Genomic DNA, 9,648 nt, shown 5'->3' with positions numbered 1-9,648 from the left:
CTTTAGCTTTTACAGATACCCATTTCAGTGCAGCTCTTAGAGGGCTTAGTCCATCTGATTTAATACCGACCCAAAGGATACAACTGGTCCTTAAACTACCTTCTATGAGTCTCTTCCTCTTCTATTATGACCTGACATATGCGATCCTGTGATAGTATACAAGCAATCATGAGAGATTTACTTCTAGAATGCAGGCAAAAGGATTTTCTAAATATTGTGCATAGTTTTAACTTCACTGATATGGGAAATACTTCACTATGGGAAATATGGTTCTCCCTAATAGTAGAATTTTCTTTTCTCTATTCAAAAGACCAGCAAAACTAAGACTTTAATCAGCTCTACTATTGTAGTAGAATGAGTGGTTTATGTCCCAGTAACAGAATTCACAGCAGCAGTCATATTGCAAAATGTAGTTTTATCTCAGGAAGCATGAAGAAAAGCAGGCAGAAGAATCAATTCTAAGACAATACAAGATACATTCTACAAAGGGTGGCCTTGAAAAACAACCAAGTAAATATCTCCAATGTCTTCTTAGAGTAGATTAAGAGAAAGAAATCTACTCTGACCATCTTCAGACAGTCCCAAGCTTCCCTCTGCCAACACCCACCTGCAGATTTCTTATTAACAAAGAGCAAGAGAGTTCAAAAGGACCATTTCTTTCAGAAGGACCTTCCACCGCATCACTCCGTCCCAGGATCTCCATTGTGGTTGCCAAGGAAACGTAGAAAGTGGATTCAAACTCTAAAGCTGTAAGTCATTTTCCATAAGCCACCGAATAGCTGGCAGATGTTGATGAATTTGACTCAGTACCACCCAAGAGCAGAGATCTGTGGACAAATGTGGGAAGCTTCCAAATGTATGACACAGCAGGTCACACCCTCTGTTTCTCATCCAGGAGGTTAATGCTCTGAGGGAGAAGGAAGACTTGCTTCAATGCTGTCCTCAGCCACTGAGCTGGATGCAAGCCCCACGTTTTCTCCACAGCCATTTCTTTAAGACTATCGGACCCCGAGGTAGTCATACTCCATCCTAGAAAATAGATGTTTTTGCCATCACCCTTTACAGACAGCTCTCCACAGAGGCAGAGAGGTCTTGTTGGTACTCTGCTTATTTGCTTCTAGAAGAACTTTCTACACCTTCTCCCCTCCTCTGAACTGAAATGCCAACCACAAAGGGAATGAGTGGCAACTTAAAGAGAAGAGTTTGGAACATGCAAACTTTCTTAAGGGAACCAATGCACCCTTCTCTGTGAGGACAATGACCAGATAACAGTACAATAATGGAATTTTGATGGAAGTCCACAGAAGACAGATGTTTGCTATTTCTGCATCCAAAATCTATCTGAAACACACCCAACTTCTGACATTGTGGCCCACCCTCTGGGTCTTTCTGGGCTACTGTCAGAACTGACTTGTCTCCCTATTTTTACCCTGACCCACTTCAAATCCATTCTCACTGGCAGCCCAACTCATTGACTTAAAACTGGTGCATTCATCTTCCTTGGCCACGGCTCTCTCAAGACTGAGAAAAAAGCCAATTACCTGCTGTGGTCATGAAGGGGCTGACCCCTGCTTGCTTCTCTGTCCTCATTTTGTTCCATTCTCTCTCATTTTCTACCCTGACCTTGTTGTTTCCCTGTGTTTGAAGGCACCCAGGGCTCTCCTTCTGCCAGCCTACGACCCCTGCTGGGTCTCATCTCATAGTTGGGTTCTCTTTCTTCATTCCTATTCTTTAGCTTCAGCATCAACTTGTCAAAAGAGGCATTCTGGGCCACCCCGATGAAGAGAAACCTTCCCTTTCTCTTCAATTTTTCGCCTTGCTCTTACAACAATATACTTGACAAAAGAAAATTAAAGAAGGAGGAGACTATTCTAGTCACAGTTCCGGGATACAGAGCAAGGCATGTCGGTTGGAAGATGAGGAAGTTGGTCACATTGCATCTATGATCAAAAAGCAGAAAGGGATAAATAATAGTGAGTGCTCTGCTAGCTCTTGCCTTGTCTAGCATAAAATAGGAGGGTCATCCACACCTAAGACATGTCTTCCCACATCAATTAACACCATCTAGAAATGCTCTCAGAAGCACGCCCAGAGGCTTGCACCATCAGTGATTCAGGACCAGGTCAAGTCAATATTCAACAACAACAGAACAGCTCCTTTTCTCCATCATCCCTCACCCTGGATAAACTTGGGCCAGGTGAAAGAGTTTTCTTCTAGCATTTCAACCTCCTGATACTTTATAACTGCTACCAAGGGAAGGTCATGGTCCCTCACTTTGCTCATGGACTCCCCTCTACCCAACCTAGTTCTCAGTGCTGACATAAGACTGGCAAATGATCTCCTCTCCAAGTCCTCAGCTCCCTTTCCCCATGGGGATAAAGATGGCATATTCCTCTTACACATGCCAAGAAGATGACACCATGAAGGAAACAATTCTCGGCTATTGACTTGCTGCTAACAAGTGTTCCAAGAGTTTAGGTGTTGGGGTTGGAGATGTGCAGTTTGTTAGAGTGCTTGCCTGGCATTCACAAGGCCCCAGATTCCAACCTCAAACATCCATAAAACCAGAAGTGGTGGTGCATGACCATGATCACAGGACTTGGGGGGTTGAAGTTAGAATATCACAAGCTTAAGGTCCTCCTTGGCTGCTACATAATGAATATGAGGGCAGCTTCTGCTACATGAGACAATGTCTTTACAGTTTTAGGTGTGATTATTGGTGGCTGTTCTATCATTATTATTATTATTATCATCATAATACCATTATTATTATTATTATTATATTTTTGTTTACCTACACATGACCTTAAATTGAATGGTGCATAGGCCTTCTATGCTTTTCTGATGGTCGTGTGTGTGTCTCTGTGTATGTGCACATGCAGGCGCACACACTATTCTCTTATTTTCATCATGGTAATGCATAACCCCAGCCTTCTGTTCTATTCCTTTTTATACCAGACAGCATTTTACTACAAAGAGCGGCTGCTGTTTCTCTAACGGCAGTCACACACTTAATGCTTCAATTTCCACATTTTATTTTATATGTAATTTAAAGCCCATGGTGCCTTAATTGTAAAATAGGCCTTATTAAAATAATAGCTTGAAAACCAGTGGGGCTCCCTGTGCCAAGCAATGAGGGTTTTTAGCGTAACGGCTGTTTACTAGGATTTAAAAAGAGACACAACCCAAATAAAGCTGTAAAGACATTTCCAGCGTGAGTGATGGGCCAAGGACCAGCTGATAATTAAGCTCTCCCCCAGCCCCCGCACCAGTTTTTTTTTCCTTTCTTTGGTGCTGTCTGGAGCTTTCCTTAGCAATCCAAAGCACACTCTTTACTGCTTTTATGATTGATGAGGCGGGGAGGATGCTTCAGTATGAGGCAGCAACGCAGTGCTTTGATTAATGATGCTGGTGGGGCTCCCAGAAGACCAAAGAGAATAACACTTATCAGAAAGGCAGCTGATGCCACTGAGAGGGACTGCAGCTCTTAGAGACCTGTCGATTGTGGGACTGGGGAATGGTATGCCTTGAGGATAGTGCAGCTTTATCCCAACCTCACCTTCTTAAAAGCCAGGGAGATGGACTAATGGTTACCATGTTCCACTATTTCACAAATCCAGCACTGGCCAAGGTCCTCTAGAAATCTCTAACACACAAGAACTGCCAGCAGTCTCTGGCACTGTCTTAACCATAGTAGATTTTCTTCACTGTGAGTTTTCTTAGCCAGTAAAAGTCAGGTAAAAAGATTTTATAGGTTAAGAACCTTAACTGCTTCGACTCGTGGTGCTCTGGCTTCACTCAGGTTTGTGCTAGATGCTCTTAATAGCTATGAGGTAGTTGTGAATATTCGTCTTACTTTACACATAAAGAAACCTAGGCAAAGAAACCTATGGCACAGCCCAGAGTCATCTTGAGGTAGATAACATGGACTCCAGTCTTCAATGGTACCAATGCCCAAGGCTGTGCTTTTGGTGCCTCGGCAACCCTGTACTTCCATGAAGACAGTCACAGGATTCATGGAAAGATGTCTACCAGCTAGGCTTCCTGGGATTTAGTCCTTACCAGTGTATGAAAGCTTGCATGAGATGTTTACTTTCCTGGGTCTCTGAGTTCTTAGCTATGAATTTAGACATACCCTGCCCACCTCACAAAGCTTTTATAAGCATCAGATATAATCACACTCATAAATGTTCTTGGCAAAGTGAACCCCAGTGAGCTCTTTGTACTCTATACAGAAAGGCGCGCATGAAGCAAAGCCATGCAAATTAAGATTCTTGGTTTCTGAACAACTTGATGTCATTTCTGAATCCAAGATGCATGACTTTGAGGAGGTATGGAATCCCTCTGAATCTTAGCCTTCTGCCCTGCCAAACCTGTTCAATACTCACCTCTCGGCATTGCTAGGAGCATCCCAAAATAATGTGTCCAGAGAGCAGCCTACACACTGCCTGGCACCTGAGCTCCTCAACGTTAGCTCACATCACCATTTCTTTCATGTCTTTCCCTCTGAGCCATGGCCGCCTCCTCATTATTCTCTCAGAGGGATCCGTGTCTGCCTTTCCAGCTGCCTCTCTGGACCTTCTGAGCATTACAAACTGAAAAGGGAAATAGGAGTCAAAGAGAGCCCCCGAGGCGGCAGAACTGTGGTTTTCAAAAGTCAGTGTGCCTGTCCACTGTGGCACTCACACTCTCGGGGGACTGCTGGCAGCAAGTAGCTGAACTTTGCACCTCAGCAGAGAGCACACAGAGACTTTGTGGGGTGAAAGTGCTACCCAGCAGACAGGTCTATGTCATGGACAGATTTGTGTATCTGCAGTAGCCCCTGTAAAACATAGAGAGGTTCCTAACCTTCCTAATGCTCTGACCCTTTAATACAGTTCCTCATGATCTGGTCATTCCCCAAACACAGAGTTATTTTGTTGCTACTCCATCACTGTAATTTTGCTACTACTGTTATGAATCATAATGTAAATATCTGATATACAGGATATCTGATATGCAACCACCCTTGGGGGGAGTCTCAGCCCACAGGTTGAGAACCACTGCTATAAAGAGAATTTAAACACAAGACAAGCCAGATGGCCCCAATACCTTTCCATTCCCATAGAGGGGCTACAGATACCACTCTGCATGTTTCCAGGGACTTTCTCATCCTTCATGATGGGGATGAGGGTTCTGTGAATGGAAACATCAGGCAAGCAAGTACTTTGCACCAACCTGAACCAGAATTGCAAAGGAGAACATGACATAGATCACAGAATGTAAACCTAGATACACCTAGCTTTGAACCATGGCTCTGCCACTTCTGAGTTCAGGGACCCAAGATTATTAACTTCCTCATTGTATTTTCTTCTAGAGGGAAGCAGCTCAGCACGTTGTCATGAAAGGCAGCTTTGGTGACCAAATACGACACCCAAACTCCACTTTGATGCATGCCACTACATGAGCTCTAAGTAAGACACTTTCATCACTTTATATGAAAAAAATTCAGAGGATGAAATGAAATAAAAAAAAATTATGAGCTCTGTAGTAGCAAGCATTAAACTGATGTCAGCCAGTACAATCAACCAGTATGTTTGTACGGATGGGCTGAGTTATAGTCTAGTGAAAGAGAAACCTTGGCACTTGAGTGAATTAACACAATGACAGTTGGCTTCTCACTCATACAAGAGTAGAAATTTCTCTTCCATCAGAGAGCAGGGATCTTTAGCTCTTCTGACACCACTGTGTCCATCAACCTGTGGCTTTAAGTTAGCCACAGCAGAAAAAGAGCAGGGTGGAGGAGCAAGCTGGCTGATGTTTTCCTTGATACAGCCTCAGCTCCTAGCACCTTTGCTCACTGTCCCTCAGCCAGGGCTGATTCTAATGCCACATCCCAATAGAGCAGTGGCTTGCAACCCCTTTGGGAGCTCTCAGATTAGTTACTTACATTACGATTTCTAACAGTAGTGAAGTTACAGGTATGAAGTAGCAACAAAATAATTTTAGGATTAAGGATCATATGAGGACCTATATTAAAGGGTCACAGCACTGGGAAAATTGAGGACCACTGCCATGCAGGGTAGCTGCTGTTACTGTAAACAAGGTAGATTTCCCAACTCATGCTGTCAGCCTGTGGTGTGTGGAGAGTGCTCGGCACTTTGTCTGGCTCCTGACCAGTGTCAGTTGAGTGCTATGGTCAAGGTCACTACTTCCGACACTACCACTGCCTGATTAATTCAGTTCAACTCTGACTCAGATCAAACCTTCTTGTGTTCCCAGCCTGTGTGGTAGGTTCCAGGTACATCCATTACTTTTCTGTTGCTATGATAAAATACCATGAGTCCATGACTCAAAGCAACTTATCGATGAAGCATGTGTTTCACCTTATAGTTTTAAAGTGATAAGAATCCATGATGGCCAGAGAGACATGGCAACAGGAGACTGGAGCCAGATGCTGAGAGATCTCATCTCAACTGGGAAGAGGTAGCAGAGAAAGATAATTGAAAGTGGTTACAATAGAAACCCCCGAGGCCCACTCCATCCTCCTTCCTCCTACAAGGCACATCCTCCTCCAACAAGACTGCACCTCCTAAATGTTCTATAACTTCCCCAAACAACATCACTAACTAGGGGTCAAATACTAAGTTTCTGAGTCTATAGGATACATTTATCATTCAAACCACCACACACATAACGGTTTCTCACTGTTATCTACGGTTCCTTACCTTTGTGCTCCGTGTCCTTTCCTTTTATCTTGCCTCTGCGCAGACCTCTAACCCAAATAACAGCCACAAGGTTGGGCAATAATGTGTGCTGTTCAAATGCACTGAGTATCCACTGTAACCCTGTACCAATTCATTCAGATAAGAAGCTTTAACCTAATGTCTCTTCTATGGGAAAACATGGACTGGATATCAATGACCAAAGTAACTCAGAAGACAGTCCATTTTAGCCTTGATTTTGGATAAGCAAATAGAATGTCAGAGAGGTTAAGGGGCTGCTTTTAAGTCGCACAGCCAACTGAGCTGAAGTTGAAAACCTGTTAATGGGCTTCCTGACTCTCTTCTTGAGGCCTCTGGGGTTGGCATTTATTTTCCATAAGTAGCTACACACATTGTAAATCTTTTCTAAGCTTTATAAATTTATGTCTCTTTCCCTCAAAGACAAAATTAATTTATCCAAGTCCACCATACAGATGACAATTGTTTACATGATATTCTGTATGGGTCTTTTGGTGGCTATAAAGGTGCTGTCCTTGCTCCAAAATCAGCTAATTGTTAAGAGTTGCTGTCACATATTGAGCTGGATGCTGTGGACATTGTTATTTTGAGGCAAGAATAAACATCTGCAAAGTGTCCCCGAGTCATAGCATAGAAGCAGCAGATTTCCAATGACAGCAAAATATGATTGCTCTCTCTGGCGTAAGTGGCAGCGTCCAAATAGGAAAGAAGAAGATGACATATTCTTAACTTAGAAATCTTACACTCTATGTGGAGATCCAGGAATAGACATGTAAATAAAGCATTGTGTAGATTTATCAAATTAATATTAATTTCATTTTTTAGCTCCCACTTGCTGAATGCAATGTGAAAGATTTTAGAAACCCAGGTGGAATAGCTCTAATTCAAAAATTAAAGATCCTAAACTACAAACCCTGAGACTATCTGAGCTTGACAAGAGACCCCCAAGTAGAAAACTCCACACCTGACCATGTGGCCTAGGTTACAGACAAAATGGATCTGTACTCAGCAGACTGTCTTAAAATTGTATTCAGTTTATATATGTAAGGTATCCACGTTACAAATTAGTTGGTCCCATTTCCAAACTTTCTTGCTGTCTCCAAAATCTAAGAAAAAATATCTGACCATTTGGCATTAAATAACCTACTGGCATGTTCTTCTCTGGGGAATATTTTTCTTCTCCTGCTCTTAGCATCCCTTGGCTGCCTGTAGTTCTTTGTGTGGGGTTGAGATCTTCTAGGCAGCCCCCATCATCTTAATCTGATGTTTAGATTATTATGGTACAGAAACATACATAAAAGGGACAAAACAGAAACTGAGCAAGTTGTACTTATATGTCTAGGAATAAATGCATAAATGTTTATGTGTTTATATGTGTTTACATATGTATATATACAATACAGTTTTTATATATGATATATTTACATATATGTATTTATATATATTCATACATATATAATATATTTACATGTACACATATAAATACATATATTTGTACATATATGTATTTATACATATATATACATTTTATATATCAACAATTAAAGAAAAGAGAGTATGAATTTGAAAAAGATCAAGTAGGGATGTATGGGAGGGTTTAGATTAGGAAATGATGTAATTATATTATAATTTCAAAAGATAAATAACTAAATTTAATTCACATCTGGTCCCAAGCCTTGCTGACTAGGATTTCTTCACCTATTACCTTTATTTCTTATATCCTGCAGGTGATATCAGGACAATCATCTCATAAGAGGACACTGGGTTTTACAGGGGTTAAGTATCTGAACCAAGTCTCACAGCACATGTCAGAGTTGGAATCAAACTAATTCCAAAATCTATCCTTCTTAGACTGCCAAATAACAAGACGTTACGGGGGGAGGGTTGGGCACTTAAAAGATTGAAAGGGGCCTGTTGTTTTTCCCAGAGTTCCAGGGGTAGATCGATATGTTGCCTCAGAGAACAAGGTAGGAACGCAGTTGGCCTGAGACAGCAGGAAGAATTCTGCCATAGCACAGTCTGTCTCTATCAGAGAAGCTTCACCCTTGTGTTTCTTACACTGGACCTTCCCATAAATATTTTATTTTAAAACTGTGACATCTTGCACTAGGCAGATAAAAAGAAAGAGAACCCCCCCCTGCAGAAATCAAACCTCTGTTGTACATATGGGAGAGGACCGTGTGTGTGGCACACTGCAGGTGTGGTCATTAGAGGATAATGTATAGAAGTTGACTGTCTCCTTCCTCCATCTTCAATCCCTTTTTTAGTACAATAGACTCAAGTGAGGAAGTACATGTTAAGACTCAGGAGATGATTTGCATATAGCGATGGAGTGAAAGATGACGGGTCATGGTTTGGAGCTGAGCTCAGTGGCGCATTTGGTAAGAAGCAAATGAGTAAGTATCTGGGGCTTTGCTGGCCACACAGGCCCTGCCCGCACAGTGAGAAAACAGCCACACTCAGTTTGTAAGCAAATGAGTGTGAATGAGTCCAGTCAGCTTTGCTTATGGTTCTGAAACATGCTGAGTTCTGGACTGAGTCCTGCCTGGTGTGTGCAGATCCCTGGTTTAGAATGTGTGGCTCTTGGACAGTTCATGAGTTTTCTACAAGAAAAAAAGTTGTGTCCCTAAGGACAGAAAGCTGTGTGAACCTGTTACTGTCTTACACTGAGGGGGAAATGAGAAGATGGTGGTTGGAAAGTATATGAGGATTTTATAAAAAAAAACAAACCACATGTAAACAAGAAAGTAGACATTACATGTTAGTGTGTTTAGGGAGGATATTCAGGAGGATGTATGTATGTTGGGAATAATTAGGCATGATGGTTGTATGACATTGTGGTTAAAGTCACCAAGTGCTATCATTCAGCACACGTTAAAGTGGTTCATTTTATTTGTGAATTTCACTTCAATTAAGTTTGTTTTGG

At 41.9% G+C, this 9,648-nt stretch overlaps 1 long non-coding RNA gene across 5 annotated transcripts; it reads right to left on the bottom strand.

Annotated features, from left to right (window-relative positions):
• Nucleotides 1-395: 395 nt before the first annotated feature.
• Nucleotides 396-6,830, bottom strand: LOC143442826 (uncharacterized). 5 transcript variants are annotated; one of them, XR_013111338.1, is made up of 3 exons: nt 6,708-6,830; nt 4,389-4,595; nt 396-1,940 (listed from the first exon to the last, which is right to left on the bottom strand). It is a non-coding gene; the product is annotated as an uncharacterized LOC143442826 (long non-coding RNA). The 5 variants fall into 5 exon arrangements; XR_013111340.1 differs by lacking the exon at nt 6,708-6,830 and adding an exon at nt 6,366-6,380; XR_013111337.1 differs by lacking the exon at nt 6,708-6,830 and having other exon boundaries at nt 396-1,029; nt 1,542-1,940; nt 4,389-4,705.
• Nucleotides 6,831-9,648: the final 2,818 nt, after the last annotated feature.

This window comes from Arvicanthis niloticus, chromosome 6 (genome assembly GCF_011762505.2).
Source record: "Arvicanthis niloticus isolate mArvNil1 chromosome 6, mArvNil1.pat.X, whole genome shotgun sequence".
NCBI lineage: Eukaryota > Metazoa > Chordata > Mammalia > Rodentia > Muridae > Arvicanthis > Arvicanthis niloticus.
Note: the sequence above shows the minus strand (reverse complement) of the source record. Positions and strands in the feature narration are given on the sequence as shown.